The sequence below is a fragment of the Etheostoma spectabile genome, unplaced genomic scaffold, assembly GCF_008692095.1.
Source record: "Etheostoma spectabile isolate EspeVRDwgs_2016 unplaced genomic scaffold, UIUC_Espe_1.0 scaffold00019194, whole genome shotgun sequence".
Taxonomy (NCBI): Eukaryota; Metazoa; Chordata; class Actinopteri; order Perciformes; family Percidae; genus Etheostoma; species Etheostoma spectabile.
The window spans coordinates 31,027-43,654 of record NW_022604734.1 but is presented as its reverse complement, the minus strand read 5'-3'; the positions used below and the strand labels follow the sequence as shown (position 1 = coordinate 43,654).

The following is a 12,628-nucleotide window of genomic DNA, read 5'->3' as shown; positions in this document are numbered from 1 at the left end:
ACACATGGGTTAAATACGAGAGGTAACGCGGTAATGGGGAACAGGTGAGACGTCAGGTGAAGCACATTAGGGTGGGGCTAGACAATCAGACAAGCACAAAGCAAAGCTGGACAAATCTAGACAAGACAGGAACCTGAACTATCAACATAATACAGGAAGTAGAACAAACAGACACTTACCGGGGGAGAAAACCAAGAACACACACACTGTCAAGTGTTTCTTTGGGCTGTGAGGTGTCCACACTTGAAGGACCAGACTTCGGATTTTACTCAAGGTATACTTTATTTGACCAGTTCATCAGATACCAGGCCGGTATAGCAGCCGGTAAAAAACCTTTATACACAAAAGAATTGAAAACATTTAAATCGGTATTTTAACCAATGTGGATAAAGTGTTTAACCTATAAGTACATAAGTAGTTGCATATAAGTACATAAGTAGTTTCATATCAGAAGTTGAAGTAATAATAGTGATAACATAAAGTAATAATTCAATCTACACAGCTCTATAAAGAAGAAGAATACACCAATATCGGGTGCAGTATTAATTAACAAACAGAGCATGTCTTAACTAACTTTCCATCAGTGGCTTCCAGTAACTATTTGATATTATAGTATTGTCCATGAAGGCACATCTGCCATTTGTTATAATGAGATGTGTGACCACAATTAAAGAGCACCTCTCGTTGTTGGCAGGATTCGAACCAGCGAGGGGAGACCCCAATGGATTTCAAGTCCATCGCCTTAACCACTCGGCCACAACAACCTGAAAAACAGCGTAATACTGATTTGCACTAATAGTTACACTGACTCACGAAAAAAACACGAGTAAAATTAAAAAACACTGCATAAACTTTGCTACCGTGTGTTTATTTAAATATGGGTACACTTTACATGTAGGTGTATACTTTACTGCAAATTAAACTGAGATGTCAGGGTTTCAATCTCCACCTCTGAAAAGTGCTGCTTCTTAGCCGGATTACGTCTGGCCATGTCGTAAATAGTAGGGGCGGCATGTTGGGGGCATGTTGAGGAGTCACCTGATCGTTGATGTAACTTGAAGGAGCTCCACATTTGACAGTATTGACTGGAAGTGATAGGTTTGAGTTACATGGGGGATACACACTTTGCTTTCAGTCTCGTAATCACCATAAAAATTAGGTATCGTTGAAATTTGAACTTGTGTTGCTGCAGTCAGAGTATACAGTGTTCATCCTGAATGGGCCAGTATAGTGCATCAGAATTGCTTGTTGGAACCCCCCTTTCCCCTCAGCTTTCAATTGTCAGATATGGGTGGGGGAGTGGTCACTGTGTCCAAACCTTTCTGTGTAAAAAAAAACAACTAAAGAAGTCTCTTGGATGAGAGACAAAACTTCTGCAGAGAACCTTTTACCAAGTCCAGTTGCCCTTGGCCTAGTTGTGAACTTTTGGGGTAAAAGCATGGATCAGGAACCAAAACGGACACATCTGGACTCAATGTGGGCATTGTACGGCAATATTTGACACGTTTAGACCATGAAGACAGTTATCAGTTTATTTCCCATCTGGCAGGTATATTTCTGGATTCAGGTGGACATTGTGGACAGAAACATTGGAGGATCTTGATTCCCACCATAGGATTTGGCCTGTATTGCACATTGCCTTTCTTCCATGTCTCCATGAACGCCCATATATTTGGGCTGAGAGTTGAGATACCTTCCCTTGTTAACTATGACATGGATGACTGAGAACCTACTATATCATGACATGTTTAATTTACTATATTATAATTTTTGAGACAGGTCCTACGGGACATTTGTTGGTTCAGTCAGGATGGCCGAGCGGTCCAAAGCGCTGCGTTCAGTTCGCAGTCTCTACTGGAGGCGTGGGATCAAATCCCACTTCTGACAATTAATCTTTTTCTGATATATTGGGAATAAAGAACAGCAGTTTTTTGTATTTAAGTGGACATGAATGTGCGCAAGAAACTCAATGGTCACTACAGTATTTTGTGAGCATCTTTATTGTCAACAGATGTAAAGTTACCTTATGTATGTACACAGTAGATCTACTACTGCTGTATTCACTGTCTGTGGCAAGTCCTTTAAAACCTGTTCTTGACTTGCTTTTCCCCTCATTCTCTTGATATCACACATGTGGATATTATGATAGAAACTGCCTAGCAAACCCTTGCAACACTTTTAAAGGTTTCATGGTGTAATGGTTAGCACTATGGACTCTGAATCCAGCTATCTGAGTTCAAATCTCGGTGGAACCTGGTTTTAAGCCACAGCACAGGTGAAAAAGATCAACCTTTCAATTTTCCACATCTAGTTTAAAGTAAGATTAGAGGTTTAAGAACATAAACTGTGTGGTTCAGCGATGGTGGTATAGTGCTGAGCCTAGCTGCCTTCCAAGCACTTGACGTGGGTTTGATTCCCAGCCATCGCAGTAGTTTTCATTGTGTGGTTAATTGCTGTATTTGTCAAGAAGTAGCCAGAAAGGTTACTTGCCCAAACCAGATTTGATAAAATATTAAATCTCTGTTATGGTACAAATAAGGGACCAAATCAATCAATCAAGCTGCCTCCACGAGGATCCACAGACACAAGCAGTGAACTACGATTTGTGTAACAGGGGTAGCCTAGATTATCAGGTTGTCGTGGCCGAGTGGTTAAGGCGATGGACTAGAAATCCATTGGGGTCTCCACGTGCAAACAACGAAAGCTGTTTTTTATGATTGGTAGCAATCCAATGACACATCACAGAATATCCAGTCGTGGATGTGCCTTCATGAACAATTTCCAGCCACCATTGTATTTCTTAGCTCTTATTTTCAGTCTGTGTTACAAGATGTGCAGTGAAAGGCAACAGGTGTGTTACTTTTCGGCTATGATTTATACCGTAGCAGTGCAAGTATTTTGCCCAGGTTTGATTTCCAGCCACTGCAGTTGCATTTACAGGTTTTGAAGCCACATACAACATTAACATTACACGTTTTACACAGGTTTCTTCTTTTATTCAGTGATATTTTTATTTCCTTGCGGGAGTCATCCCAAAAAGATTAGTAAAGATAAGTCTAAGTCTATCTCAGAAAAAAGAAAAAAAAATCTGAAAATCTTTAGGGGATGTAGCTATTGGCTTTTTCCTTTTTTTCCCAATAACATTAACAAGCATACCGTTAGTTACGGTCCCTGTATGTGTCACGATGTGGGGGGCTGATAATTGCAGGTAGTGTGGCTTAGAGTGGTCTAAGATGCTAGCATGAGGCTCTAGTTTCTCTGGAGGCGTGGGTTCAAATCCCACCACTGGCGTTTGCGATATATTACATAGCTGGAAGCCAACCACTGTGATGTCTTAGAGCTGTATCATTTGGGCTGAACTTGGTGAAGTAACTAGAATCATCCATCAATAAATTTGCTGAGATTGTTCCTTGTTAACCTGAGGTTCAACGATTGATGAAACCTTCCTTTCCAGCACTTTGGAGTAGAAAATAAATAATTGTGATCTCCATATTTATCAAAATGATCATGATTAGAATCTTGGCCATAATTGTGCAGCCCAAAGAGATCTAATGTTTTATCAAACCAGGTTGGGCAAGTAACCTTTCTGCTGACTTCTTGTAAAAATAGCAAATAACACAATTCAAAGAAAGCTACTGCGATGGCTGGGAATCGAACTCAGGTCAACTGCTTGGAAGGCAGCTATGCTCACCACTATACCACCATCGCTAGACAGCACTTTTTCACTTCAAATCTTGCAATATATCTGGGTATTGAGACTGGAAATGCGCTCTATCACTGAAAACACCTCCAGGGGGGTCCTGTGTTATCACAATCACTGGAATGGGAAGTTCATATGTCAGTTCTAGCTCCCTTCGATAGCTCAGTTGGCAGAGCGGAGGACTGGAGAGGCATAAAGCTGACATCCTTAGGTCGCTGGTTCAAATCCGGCTCGAAGGAGAAGTTTCTTTCCAGAGTTTCCCTTCTAGGATCAATCAAGTATTTCGGGTTCTGATGTAGAGATGGACAGACCACCCAAAAGCATAATACTTCTTGCCAAGACATAACATGAAACAAAAAAAAGAGGTGGGGGAGATATGAGCGCAGAAATCTTTTTACGACAGGCTTTACGTGATATTCATGAAACGTTCGTATCACACCAATCAGAGCGTAAGAATGATCGTACATTGATAAATGCAGAGGCTGGAAAGCGACTTGATTTTGCCACTAAGAAGTGATAGTAATATTGTGAGGAATTTGCCTTGTGCGTGACACTCTTTTCCATCATATTCAATAAATAAACCAGATTTTTCAATCCATTCCTCTAATTATGTGCAAAGTAGTCTCATCCAGGACCTATCGCACCCTAAGCGAGAATCATAAACCTAGACCAATGAACAAGGAGAGTCACGTCCTGCTTTTTGTTCCTCATTTCTTTTCCCAGTTTTTTTCTATTGCGTGCAGTTGAAGCAGGACATGAAAAATAGCCAGCATTTGTATTACAATTTTGATTGCTCCTAATCTGGGCTAATTTAACATCAAATTGGATTTTAAATTTCAGATTAGGACTGTAACAATTCCTGCCCTTCAGGGCTTGTCTGGGATTTGAACCCAGGACCTCTCTCACTTGAAGCAAGAATCATACCACTAGACCAACGAGCCATTAACATTAACATTGTTGTTTGAAGCTGAGTGCTGACTTTTAATCGTTCCTCTTTTGCTCCAAAAACAACCACCTCAGTTGTTCCTTCATTTAAATTCAGAAAGTTCTGGCACATCCAGCCGTTAATTTGTTCAATACACTTAGTCAGTTGTTGTATTGGACTATAGTCCCCTGGCGATAGGGTTATGTAAATTTGTGTGTCGTCCGCATAACTATGGTAACTTATTTTGTTGTTTTCCATAATCTGAGCCAGTAGGAGCATGTTAAGAACCAGTATTAATGCAAAGAAAGGACTGGAGCATTTACTGGAGAGAATAAGTAGGCTGACACTGAAGTATTGAGACAACAGTGACTGAAAATCTAATTCAATCTACATATCGGTCTTCTTAAAGATCTAAATAGATTTTCTCACCTCAGAGTCATCTGGAGCACGTAACGATTAGCTTCTGTCCCTCTGAACCCTGAGTGACAATCACCCTGCAGTGAATGAGATGCAGTTCCCCCCCCCCCCCAGTCTAACCAAGACTATACTTTCAGGGATCGTTTCTAGAGTTTCTGACTTGAGGAATGTGTTTCTAAAGTGTTTGGTCTCGCTAACCACGATGATGAGTCATGATATTTCTTTCTGAGCATGAAGCTGACAGAGGGTAATGATTCACTTCATATGCTCTCTGTCATTGATGATTGTTCTTTGCTTCTTTATGGTGCATTGAGGAAGGGAATATGATCAGAGTGGTAGTAGCAGATATATGGAAAACTAAAATGAATGAAGGTGATAAAACATGGTAAGCTTTCTAATTAACTGAAGTTATAGTCAGTCTTGAAGTATGTTTAGTCCATGGTGAACTAGATTACTTGAAAGAGTTACTGTCTCGCTGATCTGGCGGGGGTGTGGCTGTCTCCCGTCGGCGATCCATTTCCTTCACCTGCTCGCTGTCTCCTCTGCACGCCGCTCCGCAGATGGCTCCTGTGCGCGTCCTGTTCGACGGCCCGCACGTGACTGCGCGCGCCCGATCGACCAGGTGGATTGAATCAGGCAATCAGACGTGTTACAAATACGCGCATCAGTCATTTGACTGGTGTGCATTGGACTAAGACGGCAGAAGCAGACACTGTGAGGATATGGGATTTCGGTTGTGACGGGCTATCGGTAAGCTTACATGGACTCTTATTTGGTTGTTTATGTTTGGTGTTTGATAGATTAGGGTATTGTTGTGGGTGAAAAGGTTATCACTGTGTCAAATCTAAGTACCTTTTTGTATAGGTAAAGGAAAAAGGAACTAGGTTTACTACTGTACATTTGTTAGTTAAGACATGCTCTGTTTGTTAGTTAATACTGCACCCGATATTGGTGTATTCTTCTTCTTTATAGAGCTGTGTAGATTGAATTATTACTTTATGTTATCACTATTATTACTTCAACTTCTGATATGCAACTACTTATGTACTTATATGCAACTACTTATGTACTCATAGGTTAAACACTTTATCCACATTGGTTAAAATACCTATTTAATTGTTTTCATTTCTTTTGTGTATAAAGGTTTTTTACCTTCTGCTATACCGGCCTGGTACCTGATGAACTGGTCAGAATTAAAATATACCTTGAGTAAAATCCAAAGTCTGGTCCTTCAAGTGTGGACACCTCACAGCCTAAAGAAACGCTTGACAGTTACATCTACTTTCTTGACTTTGTCATGCCTTATGTCCTGTATAAAAATGTAAACTGAGTTAAGCCATAACTCCTCTTTATTTCTACCTTTGCTTTTCCTACTTTGACATGTCAAAAATGTGCATTGTTTGAAAGCCCATCTCTACACATCCATGTTCCACTCCACAGGTGTTTCCACTTAACTAATCAGACTGTATGGCCTTTACAAGCTCAGCTTGATTGACATGTATTAAAGGGTTGGAACGGTATACTGAAGTCCCGGTGGACGGGATGGCGTGTTGTAACGAGGTTTGAGTACATACAGCAAATACTTGAAGCCTGGTTACTCTACGAGTGGATACGGGGCGTTGAAGGTGATGTGGAAATCCTGATTGATTCAGTGATTTTTTTTTTTGGCCCTATTTGTATTTGGATCTAAAGGCTTGTTAACCACTGTAGGGAGGAGACGTTGGACAGTTTTTTTTGTCTCGTTCCAGTGATTGGCATGTCTGGGTGATGGCGTTGGATATGCGTTAGCATGTTGGATGTATTTCCACTCACGTACCAACTACGCCGACCCACAGTCCTCGTTTTATCCACCACTTTCTCACCTGTACTACTGGAACTGACTGGGAAACCAAAGTTTCCCCGTGGGTCGCCACCACTCGCCGTAGGAGAGGCTGCTCTTCCTTAGTGCTGCTGGCTCGGACTCATATGAAGGCAAATATGGGGCAAAAGGTGAGAGCTTGCAGAACAAAAAAATCTGAACTTATATGTTTAAACTTGCACTTGTAAAAATAAAATTTGCACTTGCAAAAAGAATCACACACGTGTGATCTTAATTTGATGTCACACAATGAAAAAACACACGAGAGCTTGTAAAAAAAAATCTGAATTTGTAATTTGCACTTGTAGAAAATATTCACACACCAGTATTCTGAACGTGAAGTCACAGAAAAAATATTCACAAAAGTGTAGATTGATCATTTCTAGTTATTGCCAATCTTGAAGTATTTGTCTTGTCCATGGTGGACAATGTTACTTGAAAAAGGTTAGGCTTACCTCATTAACCTCCACCAGGGAAATTGACGACAATCCCCCATCATCCTCCACCTCTGCCTGTACCACAGAGGATGTGTCAGCTGGATTTAGGAGTTCCTCAAAGTGCTCCTTACACCGCTCTATTACCTCCTCAGTTGAGGTCAACAACATCCCATCCTTACTGTACACAGCTTGGATGATTCCTCGCTTCCCTCTCCTGAGGTGGCGAACAGTTTTCCAGAAGCACCTTGGTGCTGACCGAAAGTCCTTCTCCATATCTTCTCTGAACGTCTCCCTTCTAATATAAATATATCAAAAACAAAATAATAAAACAATAGGCAAACAATAAAATATCAGAGAGGCTCAGTCTCTGTGGCGCAATAGGTCAGCGCAGTGGCTGTTAACCAAAGGATGGTGGTTCAAGTCCACCCAGGGACGGTTGTTGCTTAATTTCTTCTATTATTATATCTTCTTCTAGTATTTGCGTTAATCAAAAAAGAAAGTTTGTGTATATGTATTAATATAATAGAAAGTTGCTGTGTTTGTCCATTAATCTAAAACGAAGTTGATGTCATAATGAACGGTGATGATATAATGAAAACGAAAGTTGATGTGTATATGCATTAATCAAAAAAAAGTTGATGTGTATATGCATTTATTATAAAGAAAGTTGATGTGTGTATGCATTTATTATAAAGAAAGTTGATGTCATAATGAATTGTGATGATCAGATAATGAATAGTAATGATGACATAATGAATGTGCATATGCATAAGTCAAAAAGAAAGTTGATGTGTAAATACATTATTGAAAAAGAAAGTTGATGTGTATATGCATTAATCTAAAAAAAACCTTGATGCGTGTATGCAGAAATCTAAAAGAAAGTTGATGTGTATATGCATTAATGAAAAAGAAAGTGTATGCGTACATGCATTACTCAAAACAAAAGTTGATGTGTATGCATTAATATAAAAGAAAGTTGATGTGTATATGCATTAATATAAAAGAAAGTTGATGTCATAATGAATTGTGATGATGACATAATGAATAGTGATGATGACATAATGAATGGTAATGATATAATGAAAAAGAAAGTTGATGCGTATATGCATTAATCAAAACAAAAGCTGATGTGTACATGCATTGATAAAAAAAAAAGTTGATGTATATATGCATTTATTATAAAGAAAGTTGATGTGTGTATATGTATTAATCAAAAAGAAAGTTGATGTGTATATGCATTAATCTATAAAAAAGGGTGATGTCATAATGAATTGTGATGATGACATAATAAATGTGTATATGCATTAATCAAAAAGAAATTTGATGTGTATGTGCATTTATTAAAAAGAAAGTTGATGTGTATATGCATTAATCTAAAAGAAAGTTGATGTGTATATATATTAATATAATAGAAGTTGATGTGTATGTGCATTAATCTAAAACGAAGTTGATGTCATAATGAAACGGTGATGATATAATGAAAAGAAAGTTGATTTGTATATGCATGAATCAAAAAGAAAGTTGATGTGTATATGTATTAATGAAAATGAAAGTTGATGTGTATATGCATTCATCTAAAAGAAAGTTGATGTTTATGTGCATTAATGAAAAAGAAAGTGTATGCGTACATGCATTACTCAAAACAAAAGTTGATGTGTATATGCATTAATATAAAAGAAAGTTGATGTCATAAGGAATTGTGATGATGACATAATGAATGGTAATGATATAATGAAAAAGAAAGTTAATGCGTATATGCGTTAATCTAAAAGAAAGTTGATGTGTATATTTATTAATGAAAATGACAGTTGATGTGTATATTCATTAATCTAAAAGAAAGTCTATGTGTATAAGCATTAATAAAAAATAAATTAATTGTGTATATGCATTAATCTATAAAAAAGGTGAAGTCATAATGAATAGTGATGATGACATAATGAATGGTGATGATAAATCAAAAAGAAAGTTGATGTGTACATGCATAAATCTAAAAGAAAGTTGATGTGTATATGCATAAATCAAAAAGAAAGTTGATATGTACATGGATTTATTAAAAAGAAAGTTGATGTGTATATGCATTAATCTAAAAGGAAGTTGATGTGAACATGCGTTAATCTAAAAGAAAGTTGATGTGTATATGCATAAATCTAAAAGAAAGTTTATTCATATCTGCATTAATATCAATGAAAGTTGATGTGTATGATCTAAAAGAAAGTTGATGTCATAATGAATAGTGATGATGACATAATGAATAGTGATGATGACATAATGAATGTGTACATGCATTAATCAAAAAGAAAGTTGATGTGTACATGCATTTATGAATAAGAAAGTTGATGTGTACATGCATTAATGAAAAAGAAAGTTGATGTGTTCATGACAAAGCACATACACTACTGAAACTCTCTCATATACACTACTGAAACGCTCTCACACACACTACTGAAACGCTCTCACACACACTACTGAAACGCTCTCACACACACTACTGAAACGCTCTCACATACACTACTGAAACGCTCTCATATACACTACTGAAACGCTTTCACACATATAAGTGAAATGCTCCGGAAGAGTATTGAACAGTGTTATTACAGGTGTATCAGTATACAACCAAAGAATTGAGAGACTATGGGCAGAACTCAATAGATTAGATAGTGCATCTAAACACTTTATACATTTCTTTAACTTCAAAGAGGAACAGTGTGTACTGGAATCAGTGAATAAACAACATGTATTTTGTCTGCATTATGTTTATTTTAGGATTGAAAGAACAGTAAAATTCATCAATCAATCAATGGAACAACCATGCCCTTTCCACACAAGGAGGGCAGACACCTCTCCAGCTGTGGCATTCAAGTGTCAATAATAATGAAGGAATCCATACATCATTTTTGATGCAGATAACTGCTATGGCATTGATAAAGAAGGGCCATTACCTGAACTTCAAACCAATAATAATGTTGTAATTCCAGACATAGATTAAAAAATTAATGAGACCACAATGAACATTATTCAACAAGTGAACCCACTTGAAAATGATGGGAATCATGGAATAGATGTTTTTTCGTCACTTCACAAACAGAGAAAGCAAGACACAGACAGAATTTTTTTTCAGAGCATGACATGTTCACACCCTGCCAAACCCATACGTGTTTCAACAATGTGTTTGACAAGAAGTCAAACTTTTCCTTGAACAGTTGGTAAGACACATGTAGTTGCAAATTGGTACCACATTTGCTCCACTTGTGAAGGCCAAAATCTTCTCTAGTTTGGATGGCCTTCTTCTGTAAAAACAAAATTATCATCAGTGGTAATTGGTCCAATTAATGTGTATGTGAATCATCTCTAAAGCAATTAACATCAGCTGATACTGAATAAATTGTCCACTAAGAGTATTTCACGTCTCAAAACCAAAGCGTCTAAAATCTGAATGCATCTTATTGCAATGGATTTATAACAGGTCTTTCATCTTTCAACATTCACAGGTTGCTTTGTAATAATGTTAAGACTACGAAGATAATAAAATAAATATAATGATACTAAAAAACAGATGCAGCAGTTTATTTGACCATTAAACAATTACCTTCTGCATCTTGGAGATAATTCCTACAGAAAGTCTTGTTGCTCCTTTCTGGAGTGAGATGAATGCTGAAAAAATCCTCCACCCGGTCAGCAGTAAGTGTGTTTGGCTCATAGCAGAACAGGGTCGGAAGCTGTCTGGATCTCGTCATATTTGGTCCAGAACCCCAAAGAGTTTACAGTCCTTCAAAGAATCTGTAAAAACAACATGGAAGAATTGTACAATCCATAATTCAATTGTACATTGTCAAATGGTCCCTTAGTTTTATACAAACAATAGATTTTGCGAAGCTAGTCTTACACCTTGTCGGTCAATTAATAGCACTTATTTACATGATTTCTCTCTGATCCATGAATCTTACATAAAAAAACCACATATCTGCCCAGACTCCTTAGCTACTGTAGGCTGTGGACAGGGCATGGAAGATCATAATTTGTCCACTGAGGTGTCAATCGCAAGGTCACAGTTCAGCAGCCACCTTGAATTAGGACTAAGTGATATAAATGTAATGTAAAAAGGGGGTATGTAATAAACAGTCATTCCTTCATGCTGAGACATAGATGACAAATAAGCAAAAACACAAAAGGGGCATATATGAAAAATATTATGTATAAATCAGTATTTTTTCTAAATTACTTGACTTAAAACTGCAAATAATCAATAATAATCAAGTAAACAACCAATATGGCCAAATAACAACAGTAGATTATGTTTGGTGCAACAGCAGTGCAGAAATTACATAACATAATAGAAGTGATGAAGACACATTTAGTAAATGGAAGTTAGTCTTTGGAGAGATATATAGTACAGTAAACGTGAATTCTTTTAGGTGAGCTTTAGTTACATTTCAATGGGTAAAACTTGTTTAGCTGCAGCTGCTCTTACACAGCAGTTACATTTTTAACTTTATCATTCTTTAACTTTAGCTTCCTGAAGCAATGCTCCTGCTGCTTCTCCAAACTTACCCACATATACTGTAAGCTTTGTTTTCACTGTCTGCTTTGCTCTTTTTGCAGCACCTCATTATCATAACAGCACCAAAAAAATAACCTTCTCTGACTCACTAGCTTCTCAGACTTTTTTCTGTCTTGTCTGTGTCCAACCCACCCACTCAAGTTGTGCTATGAGTCCTGTCCCCTGTGCTAGAGAGAGAGAAAGAGAGAGAGAGACGCTGGTTTGTGTGTATTGCAGCCAAATGTTCCGGCAGTCCTAAAACATTGAGTCAATGTGTGTTATCGATATCAAGCGGCATTCACACACCAGGTAAAAAACAGCTGATTTCACTACCTTCTGATGTACCACCACGTGACTCACATTGCCGTATGTTACCATAGCAGCCACGCTACAAACGATCCTAAGTTAGCTGGCACCTACATGCACCTAATTCAAACCTATCTGGGCCCCCTGCAAGACATACTTCAAGTTTGCAGTAGATCTGAGACTCTTGGTTGTAGTGGAGGCACCAACTGTTGTACTCACTACCATGCCTTGTTGCGTTACGTTGGATTAAACAATAATTTAGAAGAAAAAAAACTATTTATAATTACCTTTTCCTCCTTGTGACTGATGTCCAAGAGTTGCGCTTGGTAACGCGGAGCAGACTCTCTCCGGACTGGATCCACAGCTGGCAGTGTGACGCTGCTGTGCTGTCCGGGGGGGGGGAAGCGACGCTATGTGACAGTCCAGTGTGTCGCGGCTTGAAGTTGCA

General features: G+C 38.1%; 1 long non-coding RNA gene and 5 other non-coding genes across 6 annotated transcripts; 2 read left to right on the top strand and 4 right to left on the bottom strand.

Moving 5' to 3' along the window:
- Positions 1-682: 682 nt before the first annotated feature.
- Positions 683-764, bottom strand: trnas-uga (transfer RNA serine (anticodon UGA)). The gene has a single exon. It is a non-coding gene; the product is annotated as a tRNA-Ser (tRNA).
- Positions 765-3,636: 2,872 nt separating this feature from the next.
- On the bottom strand, positions 3,637-3,708 carry trnag-ucc (transfer RNA glycine (anticodon UCC)). The gene has a single exon. It is a non-coding gene; the product is annotated as a tRNA-Gly (tRNA).
- A 143-nt stretch (positions 3,709-3,851) lies between these two features.
- trnas-gga (transfer RNA serine (anticodon GGA)) lies at positions 3,852-3,939 on the top strand. Its single transcript is given in 2 exon segments — positions 3,852-3,888; positions 3,904-3,939. It is a non-coding gene; the product is annotated as a tRNA-Ser (tRNA).
- Positions 3,940-4,569: 630 nt separating this feature from the next.
- trnal-caa (transfer RNA leucine (anticodon CAA)) lies at positions 4,570-4,641 on the bottom strand. The gene has a single exon. It is a non-coding gene; the product is annotated as a tRNA-Leu (tRNA).
- Positions 4,642-5,163: 522 nt separating this feature from the next.
- Positions 5,164-5,379, top strand: LOC116684123 (small nucleolar RNA U3). Its single transcript, XR_004330760.1, has one exon. It is a non-coding gene; the product is annotated as a small nucleolar RNA U3 (small nucleolar RNA).
- A 5,544-nt stretch (positions 5,380-10,923) lies between these two features.
- LOC116684122 (uncharacterized) lies at positions 10,924-12,628 on the bottom strand. Its single transcript, XR_004330759.1, has 2 exons — positions 12,468-12,628; positions 10,924-11,114 (listed from the first exon to the last, which is right to left on the bottom strand). It is a non-coding gene; the product is annotated as an uncharacterized LOC116684122 (long non-coding RNA).